We start from the raw sequence: 20,385 nt of genomic DNA, 5'->3' as shown, positions 1-20,385 counted from the left end.
TTTATATATATGTATGTTTCATGGGTCAAGATGCATTTTTACAGTCATTGCAGCTAATGACAGGGAAAATCAACAGGCTGTGTACGAATACGCCCTAGAACTGCTATACAACGGAAACATTTATCTCACCAGTCAAGTAGCCTCTTTTGCATGGACAAGATGTACGTCAAAAGGTAAATGACATTTGGACGGCAATACTTGTCCATACTGTGGCGGTGTTTGGATTCTACAATACAGACTGAGGTTTAATTCTTCACCGTTTGGACTTCTGGAATTTATACTACAAACTGAAGGCTACAGTAACTGAAGTATGGCGGGTTATGTGCTGCCTGCGTTATCTGTTTAACCTGTTTATGCACATAATATCCATGGATCACACCCTTCGGAGCCTTGTCTTTTACATTTTTCTCCTTTTTGCAACTATTCCAATGTAACTATTGTTTAATTTCTTGTTAAGTGTATTATTATGGCTTACACATACTTATTTTTTTCCTCAACTAAAATACAGCCTACGCTGCTACTACAGTGTACTTCACCTGAAGCACGTATGCGCCAAGTGTCTGGGGTTTAACGGAAAAGTACCGTAAAAGGTATATGCCCTTTTCCCCACTGTAGTGCGATCCTGGAGTTAGTATATATAGTTGGGAGGGGCACAGCCCCCCCACCTAGTTTGGTTTTATATCATCTGGTTTCTGTTAACAGGGTATGCAAGTAGTTTTTAAGTTCTGGTAAGACTTGGTAATTGGTGGTAGTGTGAATGTCTATGGTTTACAATTTAGTATGTTGAAATTTAGTATTGTAAGGTTTCAGTATTATGAGGTTCAGTCAAATGAGTTTTCAGTATTTTGAAATTTCGGTATTATGGTCTCGGTCAAATGAAATTTCAGTCATATGAAGTAGACCCGGTGTAGTAGTGATGACAACTTCAAACTACTGTATTTTCTTACTAGGTCTGCTCAAAGTAGAGAATAACACAATATACCTTCTGTATTAACTGCTCACTGCTACATTTATTTTTTTTTTGGAGTAAGTCCTTGGTTACTCTAATCTTGTTGGAATGGAAGGGACAAACTTAATGGTGAATTCAGTTCGTCCCATCACTGATTATGCACAAGCCTTCACTTCCATTTCCTACACATATACATTCTGTGACGTATAACCACAGACAATGGAGGGGGGGGGACACCCAAGTACCGTTGGGGGCTCTTTCCGAAAACACTTGTCTTGAAAAAACTAAATGCAGGAAATTTAATCTAATGCCCACTGTCAGAACCACTACACAACATTTTTCAGGCAAACTATGCATACATTACCAACATACCATGTCCTTCTATGACTTTATTTGCCACAGCAAACAGCTGGAAGACAAATCATTAAAGAAGTCGTCACATGAATTGAAGGTGAAAGGGACAAAAGATTTAACCTGCAGCCAGAGGTTATTTTTAAGAATCAAGCATGATAAGTACCCCAAAATGACAAAAGGATTCTGAAATATGTACTTAAAAGGCCCGTAGGAAAACAACAGGCAGTCAGTCTGCAGTCTACTATATGCCTATCCAAAGATGATAATCGAACCTTGTAATTTGTGTCTATGAAGTAAACAGCTTCCTCATGTCAACTCCCAGCCCTTGGAATGAATTCCAGCTCTCAAGTCTGCTCGGTACCAGTCTAAACTTTCCCCAGGCTTAAACTCCTTCCCTTTATCTATAATACCATTATAAAGCCTTCACTATTCACATGTGAAGTAAGCTGCCCATAAAAACATAATCATGTGTATGCACCTATGTGCATGTGTGCACACAAACACCCAATCAGAATCCCCTTCTGGAAAGTAGGGAAAGGTGGGCATGGGAATGAGAAGCACGAATCATGACCACGCATATCTATCACTATGGTAACAGCATCAATTTTTAATCTGTCATGTCTGGTTCATTGTTGTCACCACCAAGCTGGCCCGCCTGGGTGTCATTACAAAAGGATACCCTGAGTAACTTTGGCCAAGAAGGAAGACACAGAAACACAGACCACATACAGTTTTGTAACGCCTTGCAAAAGTGTTCAGAATTACTGAAGTGTCAGCAACAAGTTCACAGAAGGACATTTGAAAAAGACTTGACAGAGCCACGGCCCCTTCTGAAACAGGCTCTAGATTAGTACATTCAATATACTCTTAATATGCAACTAGATAAATAAATATGGACACATTTTGTTCCTTTTATTTGGAGTGTAGGATACAAATAATTGTGAACCTTTTCGGAGATATTTAGTCTTGTCTAGATAAAAATTAATTCTTTGCAGATATTCGAGTAACCTGGGAAAAAATATGGGTATATTTATACACTTGGTTGAGACTGGCTTTTAAAACTATAAGCATGAAATAAGGATCTGTTCACATGACTACCGTGTGTGTCCTTGTGAAGACCACATACAGTCTGAAATTCAAAATCATTCTTGATATAATAGCCATTAAATAAAGTTTTTTTTTTTCCATGTTAGACATTTTAGTTCCACCCAAGGTGCTGGTTCAAACTGAGGGAGGGAGTGAAGGTGCGAAAGCTGCTATAATACTAAATTCTCTTAATGGGGGGCATAATAAAAATGCCTCTCTTAGAAAAGTCTTCTACATTCTAAGAGAAACTACTCTACACACAGCTAATATATGCAGACAAAGCAAATGCCTCTCTTAGAAAAGTCTTCTACATTCGAAGAGAAACTACTCTACACACAGCTAATATATGCAGACAAAGCAAATGCCTCTCTTAGAAAAGTCTTCTACATTCTAAGAGAAACTACTCTACACACAGCTAATATATGCAGACAAAGCAAATGCAGCAGCATAGAGCACATTACTTAACCCGCCATGTACGTTGCACGACTCTTGCTACAGCCATCTCTCTCGCATTAACCTATCTAATCTGAAGAACACATTACTTAACTCGCCATGTACGTTGCACGACTCTTGCTACAGCCATCTCTCTCGCATTAACCTATCTAATCTGAAGAACACATTACTTAACTCGCCATGTACGTTGCACCGACTCTTGCTACAGCCATCTCTCTCGCATTAACCTATCTAATCTGAAGAACACATTACTTAACTCGCCATGTACGTTGCACGACTCTTGCTACAGCCATCTCTCTCGCATTAACCTATCTAATCTGAAGAACACATTACTTAACTCGCCATGTACGTTGCACGACTCTTGCTACAGCCATCTCTCTCGCATTAACCTATCTAATCTGAAGAACACATTACTTAACTCGCCATGTACGTTGCACGACTCTTGCTACAGCCATCTCTCTCGCATTAACCTATCTAATCTGAATATATGTAAACAGGATGAACTTTCTGTACTTTAGGACAGTTTTGGGTCTGTTGCATTTTGTAGGGCAATACTGTTTGCTCTGATAATCCTTATTAGAGCTACCCTAGTGGGCCTACACAAGTTTAAGACTTGATCATTACACAAACCCTGGTAAACAAACATAAAAACTCTGGAGGAAAATGGAAAAGGACGTGTAAGTTTAAAAAAGTGCAGCTGAAGCAGATATTAAGGATTTGTAATAAAAATTCACTATTGCTAAAAATGGAGCCAACGCAGTGTCTAACCCTTTTATCTAATGCCCAAACTCTGGGGAAACAGCACCCAAAAATCCATTTACATGTGTATACCTTTGTAATACTGGACCTACAAACAGACAAGAAAAATATGGATAACCATATCAGGGTGAGCTGAATTCCTACCCATCAGCAGGGCTACAGAACTGATTCAGAGTTCTGAAGGGATCGAACCAAAGAGGCTTCTACCGCAAATGAAACCAGAGCAACAGAAACCAAACTTGTCAAAATCAATACGGGGCTAAAAGGACGACCTCAGCCTTGCTCATTTTTACCTTTCTATAACAATGACTGGGGAATGAGAAAAGGTGGAAATGCATAGACTTGTGGACCATTCCTGAGCTACAGCATCCTTGGGCTACTTGCACCAAACAGGAATCTGGGGAAAAGGTCACTGCAATTGGTAATGACTGGAAAGGCAAAGAGATCATACCAATGTTTACCCCATCAGCAGCAAAGTTCCTTTACTACCTTTCAAACAAGAAAGCCCAAAAATTATTAGCAGGCATCACCTGACACTATCCACTAGGAAGTTGGCTTCTTGAGGAATGTGACTGGTGACCAGAAAACCCTCAGGACAGGTCTCGTTTCTACATTCTTATAGCTTCTTGACACAGGGGACACAACTGAGTTCCCATTTGCTTGTTGAGCCACACCACCATTATACTATTTAGACTGCATGGTAATCGCTCCCTGTTTGAGAGAGCCTGGAATGACTGCAAGGCAATACAAAATGCCCTAATTTCCAGTATGTTTGTGTGTAGGCTGACATAACTCCGATTATTCACTTTAGACTGTCTGCCCTTGACAATGCCCCCCACCATGGGACTGAGGCACATGTGGTGCGACAAGTGTTTACAGGGTGCTTTTCCTGTTCAGCTATTTAAAATCTTAAAAAATGGATATTGTACACCGCTAAGATCAAAATAACAATTTAATGAACAGGCCTACTCTTTGAGAAGTAGTCAAGGGAGAATATTAACTTATAAGGCCCCCTTTAAAAACATAAATCGGTGGAAAAAAAAAACGTTTTCATGCATTAGTCCTGCAACCTGGCTTTAACTTCTTTAGGTAGATGATTCTATTTCAAAAATTAAGGAATGCAAAGTAGATCTGTACAAGTATCTTGTCAATGAATCTAGCTGCAACTGTTACAGGGATAATGACCAATGGTGTTGTTATTACTATTACAAATGAACATTTACAACATACTTACATTAAATACTGAAAACATACCATCATAATATTCATGGACTGCTAGCTGTTAAACGGTCTCTTCATTGTTCTTCATAAGCACTGCTGTACTGTATGCACAACTGGAAACAAGTGAATATATACGCACGCACAACTGCAAACTAAGTCCTCGACAGCCTGGGTCATGGGCGAAAAGAGTGAACTGACCAGTCCACCTACCTGATTAAGAAAAGTACAGTTGTGTACACTTATCATAAATGTAGATGTTTGAGTATTCACTGTCATCACATTAGGGTTATCTGCTTGCAGTAGCCCTCAGTCGGCCTGATTAACAAAGGCTTGGGTCCTGTGTCGGATGCTGTCCCTTCTTCTGTGACATCAGGTCATTAGGGGTATAAAACATACAGCCGACGCCATTACATCAGTTTTTCTTGCCCCAGATGGCAGGTGCCCCCCTAATGGAAAGCAATTAACTCTATAAATATACAAGGTTATATGTCCAACAAAAAAGCAAATACGCCAAAAAGCTTTTGAGCATAATAAAGGAGAGTAGAGGTATAGCCAAAAGAAGTAAGGGGGCTGGAGGGAGGGTAACCAGGACTGCAACAGTGAATACACTCGAACATCTACATTTATGGTAAGTGTACACAACTGTGCTATGTTCTTCGTGTTTCACTGTTGCAGTCATCACATTTGGGTAGATTCCCAAAGCTAAGGATGGGAGGAGGAATTTAGATAGCAATAGGACCAGCTATAAGGCCCTGCATGACTGCAGTGGCAAAGCCGGCTCTGGATTTAGAGAAAATTGGCAGTTGATAATGCTTGGCGAAAGCATGTACAGAACTCCAAGTAGCAGCTTCTAGGATGCCCCTGGTAGGGATGCCTCTGAGAAAGGCTGTAGAGGTAGATGCAGCCCTGGTTGAGTGGGGTCTAATCCCCTGTGAGATAGGTTTTCCATGTTGCTTGTAGCAGAAATGAATGCAATGGCCTATCCATTTGGAAATGCTTTGCTTTGAAACAGCCTTCCCCTCTGACCCTGCAGCAAATGCTACCAGCAGTTGGTCAGATTTCCATTGAGGTTTAGTCCTGTCCAAGTAGAATCAAAGTTGTCTGTGCACATCTAAGGAGTGCAGTATCCATTCCCCTTTGTTTTGCAGATTAGGAAAGAAGGTCGGCAAATGAATGGACTGATTGAGAGCCACACTGGATACCACCTTGGGCATGAAAGAGGGATTGGTTCTGAGAGACACCCTGTCCGCATGAAAGATGAAGAAAGGCTCCACTGCCATGAGGGCCTGTAATTCAGATACTCTTCTTGCTGAAGTGATTTAAGGAAAGTTGTTTTCCAAGAAAGGAATTTTAAGTCTGCAGTAGCAGCTGGCTCGAAAGGAGGAAGAGTGACTTTTTCCAATACAAAATTAAGGTCCCAGGTTGGAGTTGGACCTCTCTTGGGTGGTCGTAAATTTTTGGCCCCTCTGAGGAACTGCTTGAGCAGTGGATGAGAGAAGAGGGGAGGGTCTGTGCTATAATGAGCTGAAATGGCTGAGGCATGAATTTTGATGGAGGAGAAAGACAGGCCCTTGTGAAGCATCTCAGTTAAGTATTGTAAAATCTGAGGTAAATTGGGCACTGCGGTGCTCATCCCTTGAGACTGGTTCCAGGCACAGAATCTTCTCCATTTTTCAGCATAAGATTGTCTAGTACTAGGCCTCATTGCCTCTAAAATGATATCCATCACTGATTTACTGAGGGATGGTAAAGGAGAGATTAGGTAATTAGCCAGGTTACTAGGTTTAGTGTTTGAAGCGGAGGGTGCAGGATCTGGTTCTCCTGCTGAGACAATAGGGTAGGAGTCTGGGGCAGGTGCCATGGGGCCAACAGTGACACACTGAGCAAGAGGGGGTACCAGTGTTGGTGTGGCCAGTCTGGTGCAATCAAAACTGTCCTTGGTTTGTCTTTTTGATCTTTAGTAGTACTTTGGAGAGCAGAGGCAGAGGAGGAAAGGCATAAACTGATAGGTTTTTCCAGCTGAAGGACGGAGCATCCACTTTCCAAGCTTGTTTGTGGGGAGTCCTTGCGCAAAATGTGTCCAATTGATAGTTCTGGGGGGTGGCAAACAGGTCTAAATCTGGGCTCCCCCATTTGCTTGTCAACATGTTGAAAATCCTTGGTTCCAGTTTCCACTCATATGGGTCCATGAGGTTTCTGCTTAGTTCGTCTGCCAGTGTATTTAGTTTTCCTGGCAAGAATTGAGCTTGTAGATGCACTTGATAGCTCAATGCCCGTGTCCCACAATGCCATGGCTAGTCTGCAGAGGGGGTTAGAATGGGTACCCCCCTGCTTATGTGCCACATAACAATGGTGTTGTCCGTTTTTACCATTAATTGTCCTGGAAGAATGTGGTCCTTGAAGGCTGTCAGAACATTCTGTACAGTTTTGACTGATATGCAGGTGCATTTGATTTGGGTTCCATTTGCCCTGAATGCACTTCCCTGCCAGGTGAGCCCCCCCATGCATAGTCTGATGCATGTGTTGTTCGGGTTTGGGCGACAAGGGGTAGTGTGAATGGTAGTCCCTTGTTTTGGTGGCAGGCCTCTGCCCACCAAAGCGTAGGCAAGGTATGATAGGAATCATTGCTTCTAGATCCTGAGAAAGTTGACACCATAGGCTTTTTAGATACCAGTGTAGTTTCCTCATATGCAGTCGTGCATATGAAATTAGAAGAATGCAGGAGGCCATGAACCCCAAGGCTTGTAGTATTTGCCTTGCAGATAAGCACGTTTTTTGTGGCCACTTGCTTGAAGTAGGTTGTCAAATTAATTTGTTTCTCTGGCGTGAGGACAGCCATCTGGGAAGTTGTATTCAAGCTCGCTCCCAGGAATATAATTTGTTGACAGGGTACCAGGTGCGATTTCTTTTTGTTTATGTTGTACCCCATACAAGTTAGCATCCTTTGTACAAAGGCCAGATGATTCAAAAGTATATCCTGGCTTTCTGCCCGAATTAAACAATCGTCCAGGTATGGGTATATTTGAATATTTCTTTGCCTGCAAAATGCAATGACTAGAGCTAGGCACTTTGTGAATACCCTAGGCGCAGTAGATAAGCCAAAGGGCAGTGCAGAGAACTGACAGTGCGTGTAGCCTGCTTTGAAGCGTAGGTATGTTCTGCAAGATTCCCCGATTGGGATGTGCAGGCATGCTTCCTTTTAATCTAGTGTTGCCAACCAGGCGTCTTTGCCTAGCATATGGAGCAATTGGTGAAGAGTCAGCATCTTGAATTTTGGAATCTCTGAAAAGGTGTTTAGAGTAGACAGGTCCAGGATAGGACGCCATGAACGGTCTTTTCTGGGTACCAGGAAAGTCTCTAGTAGAAACCTTGTCCCTTTTCCTCTTCAGGTGCCAACTGAATAACCCCCATGCTTAAGAGAGAAAGTACTTGCTTTTGGGTCTCTGCCCACTGATTTGGGGGTAGATCTGGCCATCTGCTTGGTGTTGGTAATGTGTGGAAGTGAAATCTGTATCCCTGGGACACTATATTTAGTACCCATTTGTCCTGGGTAATGACTTCCCAGTTCTTTGCATGAAGAGCAATCTTTCCCCCCAAAGGGGCAGTTAGTTGAGAAGTGCTTGGAAGTTTTAAACAGACGTCATTGAGACAGTTTACCATAGGGGGGAGTTTTATTACTCCCAGATTTGAAAGTGGAGCCCCCCCCCCCCCCCCCCCCACTGCTTAGTCCTGTGTATACCCTGGGACTGAAGCCTGGGAGCTCTGCTGGACCTGGGTTTGGACTGAGAAGGTCTGGAAGAGGCAGGAAAAGACCAATTCTTGGAAGGCCAATGCCTACTAAACCTTGGAGGTTGTACTTGTATAAAAATTTTTAATAGTTTGCATAGATTTTGCTTTTTCCCTCATCTTTTTAAAAACTATTTCTGCCTTGTTGCCAAACAGGCGGTCCTGGTTTAAGGGAGCATCCAGTAATTTTGCTTTAACATGATCTGGCAAGGATTGCTCCTTAAGCCAAGCATGCCTAAGTACAGACCCAGTTACAGCAGCCCTGCAAGATGCCTCTAGTGAATCAATACCACATTGCAAAGTATGTTTTCCAACTTGTTCAACTGAGTGCAGTAAACCCTGTAAATCCTTATTTTCAGCACAATCAGGAATCATCATTTTCTGTTTAAGCAATCCAATAATATGCTACTGATACTTTAACATATGAAACTGGCAGTTTAAAGCCCTAATGGCCAAAGTTGCAGAAGTGTATACCTTCTTATCCCATCTATCCAGTGCCCTGGAGTCACTATCAGAAAGGGTAGGATTTTTGGCAGTAGTAGCTTTAATACCCTTGGGCCCCTGTGAAATGGTCGCAGGGTCCACAGTGGGATTTTTAAAAAGGAACTTGTGAGGGTCAGGGACCCTGTAATTTCTGTCAGGTTTTCTGGGAGCAGGAGGTAAATAGTCAGGGGGCCAAGCTACATTCCGAAAAGGCATCATCAACAATGTCTAGCACAGGAGGTATAGCTAAAGACCTGTGCTGGGGTACGAAATTCCTAAGCCTCTTTTTGGAATCCGAAAATCCTGACCTTCCCTACGAAAATGCTCCCCGAGAGTATGCAAGGTTTCACCAAAAGAGAAATCCTCAGGGGGAGAAGCAGAGGGGATACAGTCCTCAGCATCAGAATCCTCACAGGTAGATAACGGTAAATCCTAGTCATCAGAGGAAACAGAAAATTCAGAATCCTGGTCAGAAGCATCATAAGCAAACTCAGTCCCTAGGTCTCAGAGGGGGAAGGCTGGCTTCCCCGGACTAAAGTAATAAGGTCTTCAGCCATTCTTATTTGTTTTTTAGGCATAGAGGCCTGACCATGCGGTCTGGGCATCAGTTTTCTAGGCATGGTATGAGTTTTAGGCCTTGAATAAGAAGATGGCGTCGGTTTAATACGCAAGTCAGTAGGCCTGAATACACCATCAGAAGCCGGTGCATGCACAGCGGCTCCAGACCCATCCATGGTAGAGAAATCCACAGGTTCCACAATTGAAGCATCTCATGGCATACCGGACTCCGAATGGGTCTCTGTAGAGGCCTGCGATTCTGAAGTAGCGGGTATCAGGGGCTGCGTAAGCGCCTCACTGAGTACTGGCAAACTTACGACTGGCTTAGGAGAAGCGTCGGCCGCAGCTTTTTGACCTAGGCGGCCTGTTTCTCTGTCTTTATCTTTGTGTTTTTTCGGAATGTCGGTAGTCGGATGGCTTACCGAAGACATATCAGGATAATTGAACAGAGCACCAAAATATTTAGAAGCGAAAATATCCCGACAGATAGTTTGTGGTTTAAATAAGGCACAAAACCGACAGCGAGGTACATCGTGGTCAGGGCCTAGGCAAGGAATACAGTACGAATGAAAATCTTTAAGAGGTATTTGCTTTCCACAAGTAATGCAAATATTTACTTTTACTGACATCAGTTTAGAGCAAGAAAACGTTTCCCCAACGCGGTACTTAGCTTTTAGTTGAAGACTTCAGTTCTGAAACTCAAAAACGAAAATTTCTGGAGTCGGCCGACCAGCACTTGTGAACTGCTTCTGCTTCGGGCACTGCACGGCAAGAAAGACCAATGTAATTGCATCGGCTGCATGTTTTATACCCCTAACGACCTGAAGTCACAGAAGGGACAGCAACCGACGCAGGACCCAAGACTTTGTTAATCAGGCCGACTGAGGGCTACTGCAAGCAGATAACCCTAATGCGATGACTGCAACAGTGAAACACGAAGAACATCAGAACATAAATCAATAAATAAATGAATGAATGTGGTCACAGTCACCTAAGGAATTTGGAAGTGGCTGCCGAGAGAGAAGTTGGCACAGAGGAACCACCACATGCTTTGGAAATTCTAATGTGATTCGATAAAGTCCAGCCATTGCCTCAATTGTGCTTGAATGGTCCACTGAAAAGACTTGTGGTGCCTTGCAAATGACATCAGCAAAACTGTGGCTGCCATTAGCCCCAAAGCTTTGCAACAAGTGGCTGCTGACACTGCTCCAGAACAACAAATTTAGTCCACTATCTGAACAAGGGGAGGAGCACTTTCTTGGGGAAGACTGTTCAGTAGACACACTTCTATACAGGACCAATCTACTGTCCGCATGATCTGCATTAGCAAATCTGCAAGATTTACAGTTATCACCATGGAAAATACAGCTGTGCATGTAAGCTTACCATAATAGTTGACCCTGTGGTCAATGTTTTGGGAACGCATGCAGACAGTGAGCTGGCCTTTGACCATGTATTTACTGCAGTGAAGAAACCATTCTACAATGTGCAACTTATAAGGGTATACCATCAGGTCCAAAGTAGTCAGGATTCGTTGTACTCATCCCTCATTAGACCAATCACAGAGTACAATGCCACCTTCAGTTTGTACGTGACCAGGCATATGCAGCAACTGGTGTCTCCACAGAGGTTTCTCACAAAAAAAAAAAGCACATGGTGTAGACAGCATGTCCTACACGGACTGCCTCAACACATTATCCTTGTACTACGTCTCCTGCAGACTGCTGAGACGATCTATGCCTGGCTTTCAAAGCATCCTCTGATACAGCCCTTGCAGACCTGTTGCACATCTGTAAAATAAACATTAGAAACTCCTGATCTAGGGACCTTAAACTTGTCAGCAACATAAGACATGTTGGAGGACAGGTATGTGTCATAGAAACTATCCCTTGTCTGGAACAGGTTTCTCATCCATGTGAAACAGAGTTCCTCCCTGCACTTATTCACATTCAATTTGGATCAGTAGCTGGGTGATCGTAAATGTACCCCTGGTCTGCCACCTATGTCCCTATTAGAAAGGGGAAGCTTGTAAATGCTCAGTCACCCAGAGTTCAAGCTATATGCCCAATAAAATGAGTGATACCAAAATCGGTCAAATACATTTAGGAAGCATGGCTAGGCTTACAAAAAGGCCCTTTAAGGTCATTTAGCCTATAAACAAAAAAGGTGTGCACTTCCCACAACGACAGAGCTGTGTTGTCTGTTTCTGTCCTTTCTCAACTGATGGGTTTCGGTTCAGATCTTGCATGCTTTTTCCAGACTAAGGATCAGTAGCTCAGGCTCCTCTCCTTACCCATAATACCCTTCTGTCACCAACATTATCTCAGTCTCTGCCTTGAATCCTACAAAGCCAATCACTACTAAAAGGACTGCACTCATCTTTAAGACACTGAAGTGAGGATGGGGACTGTGTGCCTTGGACCATCTTTCCTAGGCAATGCCACCCTAGTTTGGAAGCATCTGTGTTCCCTGTGGGTTTGGAAAAGGAAGGAACAAAGGGACAGCACCAAAACACCTTAGAGACTGAATCCGCCAAGTTACATGGTTTCTGCAGACCCTTGTTAAGTGTCAGGGAAAAGTCATGGGCTAGGATCAGATGGATCACTAAAAAGCGAGTGCCCACTGGAACACTCTCATATGTTAGTTTGCCAAGGGGACCAAAGTAATGGAGACTGGCATCAGTCCAAGAACTGAAGTACAAGTCTTGTAGGAAGTGTCTTACAAGAGTCACTGATCCTAATTTCCTAAGTGAATAAACTGTTGTCCAGTAACCCTGCAATTTGAATGGCTGTGTCCAAATGAGATCCTACAAACTGCAGAACCTGTACTGGGGAAAAACAAGAGTTGTCCTGGTTCACCATGATTCCCAGACTGAAGCATAGATGAAGCAAATTACTTCTGGCCTGGACTACCAGAGACCTGGTTGGAGCAGGAAGGAGCCAGTTGTCTAGATAAAGGAACACCCAGAGCCCTTGTAGTTGGAGATTAACTGCAACCACTGCTGTGCATTTGTTCAACACCCAAGGGCTGTGGTGAAAACAAAGAGCAGGGCTCTGAGCTGAAAATGACTGGCTTCCAGACAGAAGCAAAGGGACCTCCTGGAGTGTCTGTCCATTTTTATGCTGTAGTACACATCTTGAAGGCTTAATAAGTGCACCATAGGTAGGTATACTAGGCTATCGGCCCTAGGGCCTATACAAGCCCAGCCAAAAAGGCACCCTGGCTTTTGCCACCAAAGAAAATTATTTTCCTGTGCCACTGTCGAGCAGAGCCACAGAAGTGATCCCCGGGGTGAATTTCCCATTTCCCATCCAATCATCAAGATATTTCTTGAGTGCTAACAAGGAGCTTTGTATGATATAGACAGGTAGTTTATTCCAGAGTATGGGAAGTCTCTGGGACAGGAATCTATCCCTCCGGCATGTTCTGTTTATTGTGGTGACGAGGTTTAGGTCCCAAGAGCGTGTAGCTGAGAGGGATTGGGATTTCTTTAAGTGGAGCATGTCCAACAGCTCTGGGTATGACATAGCTTTGTATGTTAGGCAGAGATCACCTCTGAGTAGGTGATATGCGACAGAGTAAAGCTGGAGTTTTTTGAGACGGTCTGCGTAGGGCATCTGTTTGAGGCCGGTAATCCTCTTTGTGAGGTATTTCTGCAGCATTTCCAGTTGTTGATGTCTTGTGAGGTACATACCAGAAGGGGCATTGTACTCTGTAATAGGTCTAATGAGTGATGCGTAGAGGGGAACAACGACCTCTTTTTTTCTGGATGAGAAAGCTTTTGTGATGAGGTGTGCCACGTAGAAGGATTTCCTGACTACTGTGGCGATGTGATTATCAAGAGAGACTACTGTCCACCTGTATCCCAAGGTCTCTTATCACACTTTCGGTGTTAAGTAGACTACCGCCTATGTTGTAGTTCATGGGTACAAAGTTTTTACCAAAGGGGATGAAAATGCACTTTCTGTCATTGAGCTTGAGGCCATGGCTTTGACACCAGGCATCTGTTTCAGTGAGGCTATTTTGTAGGATGTCCACATCGTTAGGAGTTTCGATTGTGGTTCCTAGTTTGCAGTCATCTGCGAACTTCGTTAGCCAAAGACCTTCTGCGTTGGCCTGTACTTCAGAGAATTAGATAACAAACAGGAGAGGACCCAGGACTGAGTCCTGTGGCACTCCACTTGCCACTGGTCTGAAGTCAGATTTGGAGTCTGCTACTTTCATAGTGTGGGTTCTGTCAGTGAGCCAGTTGGCAACCCATCTTGTGACATAGGGATTTATACCTAGTTTAGTGGGTTTATCTATAATTCCAGAGTGGGGGCTGGTGTCGAAAGCCTTGCAAAGATCTAGATAGGCTGTGTGAACCACCTTACCCTCGTCTACGGCTTTGATGACTGCTTCAAAGACGTATATAAGGTTTAGGAGACACGATCTGCCTTTTACAAACCCGAACTGGGTGGGGTCCAGAGTTCGGAAATTACCAATGTCTTTGTTTAGAAGTTCCATGGCCTTGCAGACCAAGCTTGTCAGGCTAATGGGGCAGTAGTTCCTGGGGTCAGTGGTGGCTCCCCCTTTGTGGAGTGGGAAAACCGTCACTGTGCACCATTCAGTGGGCACAAAGCCTGATGTGAGGCTATGACTGAACATGGTACTTGGGTGGGGTGCCAGTTCATTCTGTAGTTCATGCAGAACACATCCTGGGATGTTGTCTGGTCCCATGGATGTTGTGTTCTTGGCTTTGGAAAGTGCGTTTTTTAACTGTGCAGCAGTGATTACAGGAACTTTGCATTCTTCCGGTATAGAGATGGGCCCTTTAGGGGATGAGAAGGGAGTAAAGTTAGCAGTAAACCCATCTGCCAGGATGTTGGCAATATCAGTTGGGTCTGTATATTTAGTACCATTGTGCTGCAACTCAGAGCAGATCTGAGTGTTGCCATTGAGATTCTGGACATAGCTATAGAATGCTTTGTGATTGGTCTTTAGAATCGGTGACAATTTTATTTTCGTTAACTAGCTTTGGAGGATTTTATGAGGGATCGCAGCTTCTTACTGAGGCTGACCAGGGAGCTCCTCCACTCATGGAATTTTACTCTCTTTTGCAATAGTTTCTTCCTTCCGTTGTACAGTTTGTTTATGGCAGGAGACCAGCAGTTTGTCTTCCTTTTTTTGGAGTATAGCGTCTTGGTTCTGTTTGGGATAGCACGATCCATGCACTCGTGTAAGTGGTTATAAAGCGCAATTGTGTAGGATTCAGTAGTCATAACTGTATTGTCCATCTGCAAGGGTGTCATGAAGTTCACCACTTCTGTCTTAAGAAGCATGAAGTTGGCTTTGGAGAAATTTTTTGCCGCGGTTTCCTTAACAGGGGATGGGGCCAGGATGTGGATATCTAGGGTGATTAGCTTATTATGGTCGGATCGGACCAATGAGGCATTGACTTCAGGTATGGAAGACCGGTCATTCATGTTGGTAATGACTAGATCCAGGATATTGTTGCCCCTGGTGGCGGTGTGGATAAGTTGATCCAGGGTATTGGAGTTTATGAATTCCAGAAAGCGTTGAGAGAAGGAGTTGGTACAAGAGTAGTTTTCCTAGTTAATAGTGGGGGTAGTTGAAATCGCCCATTATTAGGGTGTTTGGTTGAACCCTAATATTTTCCAGTACATCAAGGAGAAAGGAGTGGGAATACTGGGGCATGGTGGGGGATCTGTAGCAAGCTACAATTTGGATTGCAGTTTTGCCCAGAGTTAGTTGCACTTGTTTATGCTGAGCAACTAGCCTGGAGGTGTGGATATCATTAATGAATATGGACACAACTCCACCTTTAGTGTTCTGGTCCAAGTTACATGGCCGAAAAGTGTGGTATGAGTTATAACCTGGTAGTGCAGGGGTGCTCTCTGGAGCCTTGAACCAGGTCTCAGTCACTGCACAGATTTCAATGTTCTCCATTTTAAGGAGTGCCTCGAGTGAGTGCATTTTGAGATTTAGACTTCTAGCATTGAGTAGAATCCCAGGGGTGACAGGTGCAGGCCATCTCTGGCAAAGCATCTTGGTCTGTCGACCATGTCATCCCAGGCAGACAGATACTGGAGCCCTTTAGAATGACACCAGAAGCTTAGCTAATTGTTGAAGTCAATCATTTTGTCCTTGTACTGTGGTATCATTCTGGGTGATGGCAGAATGCTACTCGGGGCTAGGGTCATACCTGCCTGGGCTACAAGATCCGAGAGCTCTTCCATATGTCTCCATGTAGTCCAGGGAGATACATCTCAGGCCGTTCAAACCAACATGGGCAATGACAGAGTCATATTTGTACCTGTTGTGGAGTGACCCGAGTGCGTGGGTTATATGGCAGATCCTGGCACCAGACAGGCAGCTGAAAGTAACCTTCTCCTTGTTTAACCTGGTGAGTGGGACATCAGTGTGCCCGACTATTGAGTCGCCTATGACTAGTGTGTTGGGTACGTTGTTTTGAGTTATTGGCTGTGGTTGAGTGGCACACTGAGTCTGTGGGCTGTGCCTCATTTGGGTTGTGTTGGGGGGTGGAGGTTGCTTGCATTTCTGCTTTGGAGGTCTCGGTTGCTTGAGCAGATTATTACTGAGAGCCTCCGCGAATGTTTTTGTGTTTCTATGTGTGGATATTCGTGGTGTAGATTTAGTGAGACTATGTGATGAGTGCGGTGTGGTGCAAGTGTTCACCTTCTCCTCTTGACTGTCAAGTTCAGTCTTGATTGGAGATAGCTTTACCTCCAGTTTGGCTAGACAAGTGCATCTCTCACAGGTTGTAGTGTTGGGTGGTAGGAGGAGAGGGTTGTCTGTGTACATGAGGCAATTTCTACATTGCCCCAAGATACCCAGATTCATCAGATAGACAGGAGAGAAGACTGGGAGCTGACCCTTGGACATGCCTGAATAAAAAAATATTTTCCTGTAGATAAGTGAGGAAAGTGAGTGCAAAAACTGTTTTTCTCTAGGTAATGAGGAAGGTTGAGTGCTGTAGTTATTAGTAGGTTATTTAGTGCTTACAACAAGTTCTGAACAAGTGCTGATCACGAATAAGCAAATTCAAGTGCTAAAACTAAGGATCTGTATCTGGACTAAACTAGTCACAGGAAAGGGGGGAAACAAGTGCAAATGCGGGCTTTTAAATCAGAAATTTGAGAGAGATGGAAAAACTGCCCAAACGGCTAATAACTACAATTTTTGGGCCAGAACCACTCCTTATGTGGTAGACAGGTTACCTAGTGTTTACCACTCCCACTGATAAGCAAGAAGGCTTCCCTCCAACACAGAACGCTTGGGGGGCTTAGAAGCTTACATACAGTCCAGGATACAGCAAATCTGAATCTGGACTACACTAGTTACAGGAATCCAGTCGTCTTTCCTCAGAAAGGGGAGGCCGGAGTGTACCATGACCACCTGGAACATTGTGTGTATTTTACATACTGATTCAAGTTACTGAGATCCAAAATTGGCTTTACATCATCATTCTTTTTGGCACTAAAAAGAATGTAGAATAAGTTCTGAACACTTGCTCATCTAGTGGGACCTCTTGGATGACTCAATTGTCTAGCAGTTTTCTAAAGCTGCTGCTTCTCTTTGAGAGGGTGGTACGTTTTGAAGTTTCTTTTGTAGAGGGGAGTGGATAGAGCAAGGGAATGAAATTGCCTCTAGTAATTATTGTCCACATCTGTCCAGGCTTCTGGGTACAGAAACAAGCAACCCCGTGACTGGCTCCAGAGTGCAGCAGTCAGGCAAACATTAAGGAATGCTGAAAGGGCCTCTTGGAAAATGGACCCCCTGAAGTCTAGATTCTGCAGGCCTCCTCTGAATGAGGGTGATGTCTACTGCTCCCCTCTAACTTGGAGTAGGGCTCAAAGAATCCCGCAAAAACCCTCGGGACTTCCTAAACCACAGCTTCTAACCCCCTTTCTAGTTTCTAGAAAAAAAGTCTGCTGGGGATAGAAAACCCAAATGCCAATGGCAGAATGTTTTTTCCATTCTGTTCACACTTGCAGTGCATGACTGTGACCTCAAGGCTGAACGAAGTAGAGCCATCTAACAGGGCGCAGATAAAAGATGTCATAAAAGCCTCCACAAAAATCACACAAATGCATCTAGGAATGTCTTCTTACTGTAATGCCTATTCCTGAGGCTCTTGAAGCATCTTCCACTGCATTAGATATGAGATGTACGGAGGCGTTTGACAGGGACTGAAGTGTGGGGCAGCTGCAAATCAAGAAGTTATGTACTCACCATAATGTTCGATGCATGTAGTCCATCTCGCCTCACATTCTTACCAGTGGGTTAGAAGCTGAACCTCGGCTCCGACTCGGCCATACTCTAGCTCGAAGTCTTTCAATTGGCCGGGCTAAGAAGGAATCCCATGCTGCACTGCTCCCTTTCCCAAGATCTTGTTTGCTGCGAGCTAATCATTCACTCCTCCACATACAATAACATATAGAGAAGGAAGAACATACTAACCAGAAAGGTATTTGAAACCATACCCAACCCCTAGGTCCTCTAGGAGGGGGCTAGGGGGGTGGGGGGGGTAAGTAAGAATGTGAGGCGAGATGGACTACATACATCAAATGTTATGGTGACTACATAACTTCTTGATGTTATGTAGTCCAATCTCGCCTACATTTTTACCATTGAGATTGCATCCCCAGCAATTGAATCCAGGGAGGCTTAGTGGAAAATACTCCTGAGCACTGTGGAACCAAAGGAAGACCTGCCTCTGGACATCAAATCCAACTTGTAGTGAGTAACAAAGGTGTGAGGAGATGCCCATGTAGCCGCAGCACAATCACAACCTGGCCTGAAAAGCTGTAGATGTAGACACAGATCGGGGTAAATTCTTGCCACCTGAAGCATAAATTAATGAAATACAACTGGAAATCCATCTGGACAAAGTGACTTTGGAAATAGGAGACCCAATCCTGTTTTCTGAGAATGAGACAAACAACTGATCCGATTTTCTGAGATCCTTCGTTCAATGTAACTATTGCTACCTCATTCAACATATACTTCACGCAAACCATACTATCACTAGCTAAACACAACCCCCCCCCTCCCCTCCAACCCACACCTTCAACTAGTAATCTCCCTACTGCCTTCTCTTTTTCTCCTGTACCTACCTCCAACATAAAAAAAACTCTTAACTAAACTTAAGCCCACCAAATTAGCAGCAGACAACCTCCCAAGTGAATACCTACAAACAGCACCTGATGCTCTGGCCTAACCGATCTCTGTCAGAAAGTTACGTTCCAACACTGTGGAAAGTATCACATATAATTCCCCTCCACAGAACTAACCAATTACCACCCCATAGCTATTCTCTCTCTCCACTCTCCAAAAGAATAGAGAGATGCATACACTCTCAGGTCTCAGACTACCTCCTTACTAACAGCCTCCTTTCCAATACTCAGCATGGTTTCCAACCAAACCATAGCACCACCACTGCCTTACTCTCCTTTACTAACACTATCCTTCAGCATAAAAACAATGGCCATCTCTCCTCTGCTACTTTCTTAGACCCATCTAAAGCATTTGACATGGTCCCACATAAAACTTCTCTGTCGTCAATTACCTATCCTTCTCTCAAACAGTCACCAACTGGTTTCAGAGTTACCTGTCTGACCGCCAACAATCCGTTGTACGGCAGAATGACAGAAATCCCCAACTAGCTGTCTCCATAGGGGTTCCCCAAAGATCCATCCTTGGACCCCTACTCTTCTCTGTTTTCACCAATAATCTAGCCTCTGCCACCAAACATGGCACACACACACACACAATACGGGCGACTCAACCATCATCTGCTCAGCCCAGTCCCTACCCAAACTGCAAAAAATCACACAGGAAGCCTTTTCCTCTGTTGAATCTTGGTTATCCGATGCCCAATTAATACTCAACCCTAACAAAACTAAACTACTTATCTTCCAACACACCAAACATACTCAAAACAACTCTCACTTTAACATCACAGCAAAAGACACCACTATATACCCAACTGAACACACCAAATTGCTAGGAGTGGAAACAGACAAACTAAAATTTGACATTCACATATCCATGACCATAAAAGAGTCCACAAAAAACTAGGAGCGTTATACAGAAATAAGCAACTTCTCACCAAAGCAGCAAAGATTTCAATAGCAAATTCCCACCTTATCTCCACCCTACTCTATGCCTCTCCAATATATACCAACCTAAGGCAATGTGATGCAAACAAGCTAGAGACCTGCTACAACAAAATCGCCAAATTCACCACAGGGGCATCCTACCGTAGTCACCATTGTCTCTCACTTGCTGAACTGGGCTGGCTTGAACTCCCTCACCTCCTTCAATGGTATCAACTCTCACTCGTCCACAAACTAGTAAACCATCCACTTAATGTCCCATCCCCTCCAGAATCTACTCCAACCCTACCGCACCATCAGACCACTAAGATCCAGCAACAAAACTCACTTGCAGATCACTAAAGCCAATAACTCTGCTAGTGAAGCACTACTCTCTTGCACCATAGCCAAATTATGGAACTCCCTCCCACCCACAATTACCTCCGTACCATCATGCACCCACTTCAAAACTTTACTAAAAGCGCACCTAAAAACATGCTGGCTATGCCCTTGCAACTCCCACTCTAATATCACCCACCCCATCCAACCACTACCTTTCTTTCCACTCCACTAACTACCTTGATTATAGCAAGCTCAGATGCTCATAAGCCTAGT

General features: G+C 43.9%; 1 protein-coding gene across 1 annotated transcript in view; it reads right to left on the bottom strand.

Moving 5' to 3' along the window:
- Nucleotides 1-20,385, bottom strand: part of PSKH1 (protein serine kinase H1) — a 328,601-nt gene that overhangs the window by 3,759 nt on the left and 304,457 nt on the right. The window lies entirely within an intron of this gene.

The sequence above is a fragment of the Protopterus annectens genome, chromosome 8.part1, assembly GCF_019279795.1.
Source record: "Protopterus annectens isolate FY-2018-M chromosome 8.part1, PAN1.0, whole genome shotgun sequence".
In the NCBI taxonomy this organism is placed as follows: domain Eukaryota; kingdom Metazoa; phylum Chordata; order Ceratodontiformes; family Protopteridae; genus Protopterus; species Protopterus annectens.
Note: the sequence above shows the minus strand (reverse complement) of the source record. Positions and strands in the feature narration are given on the sequence as shown.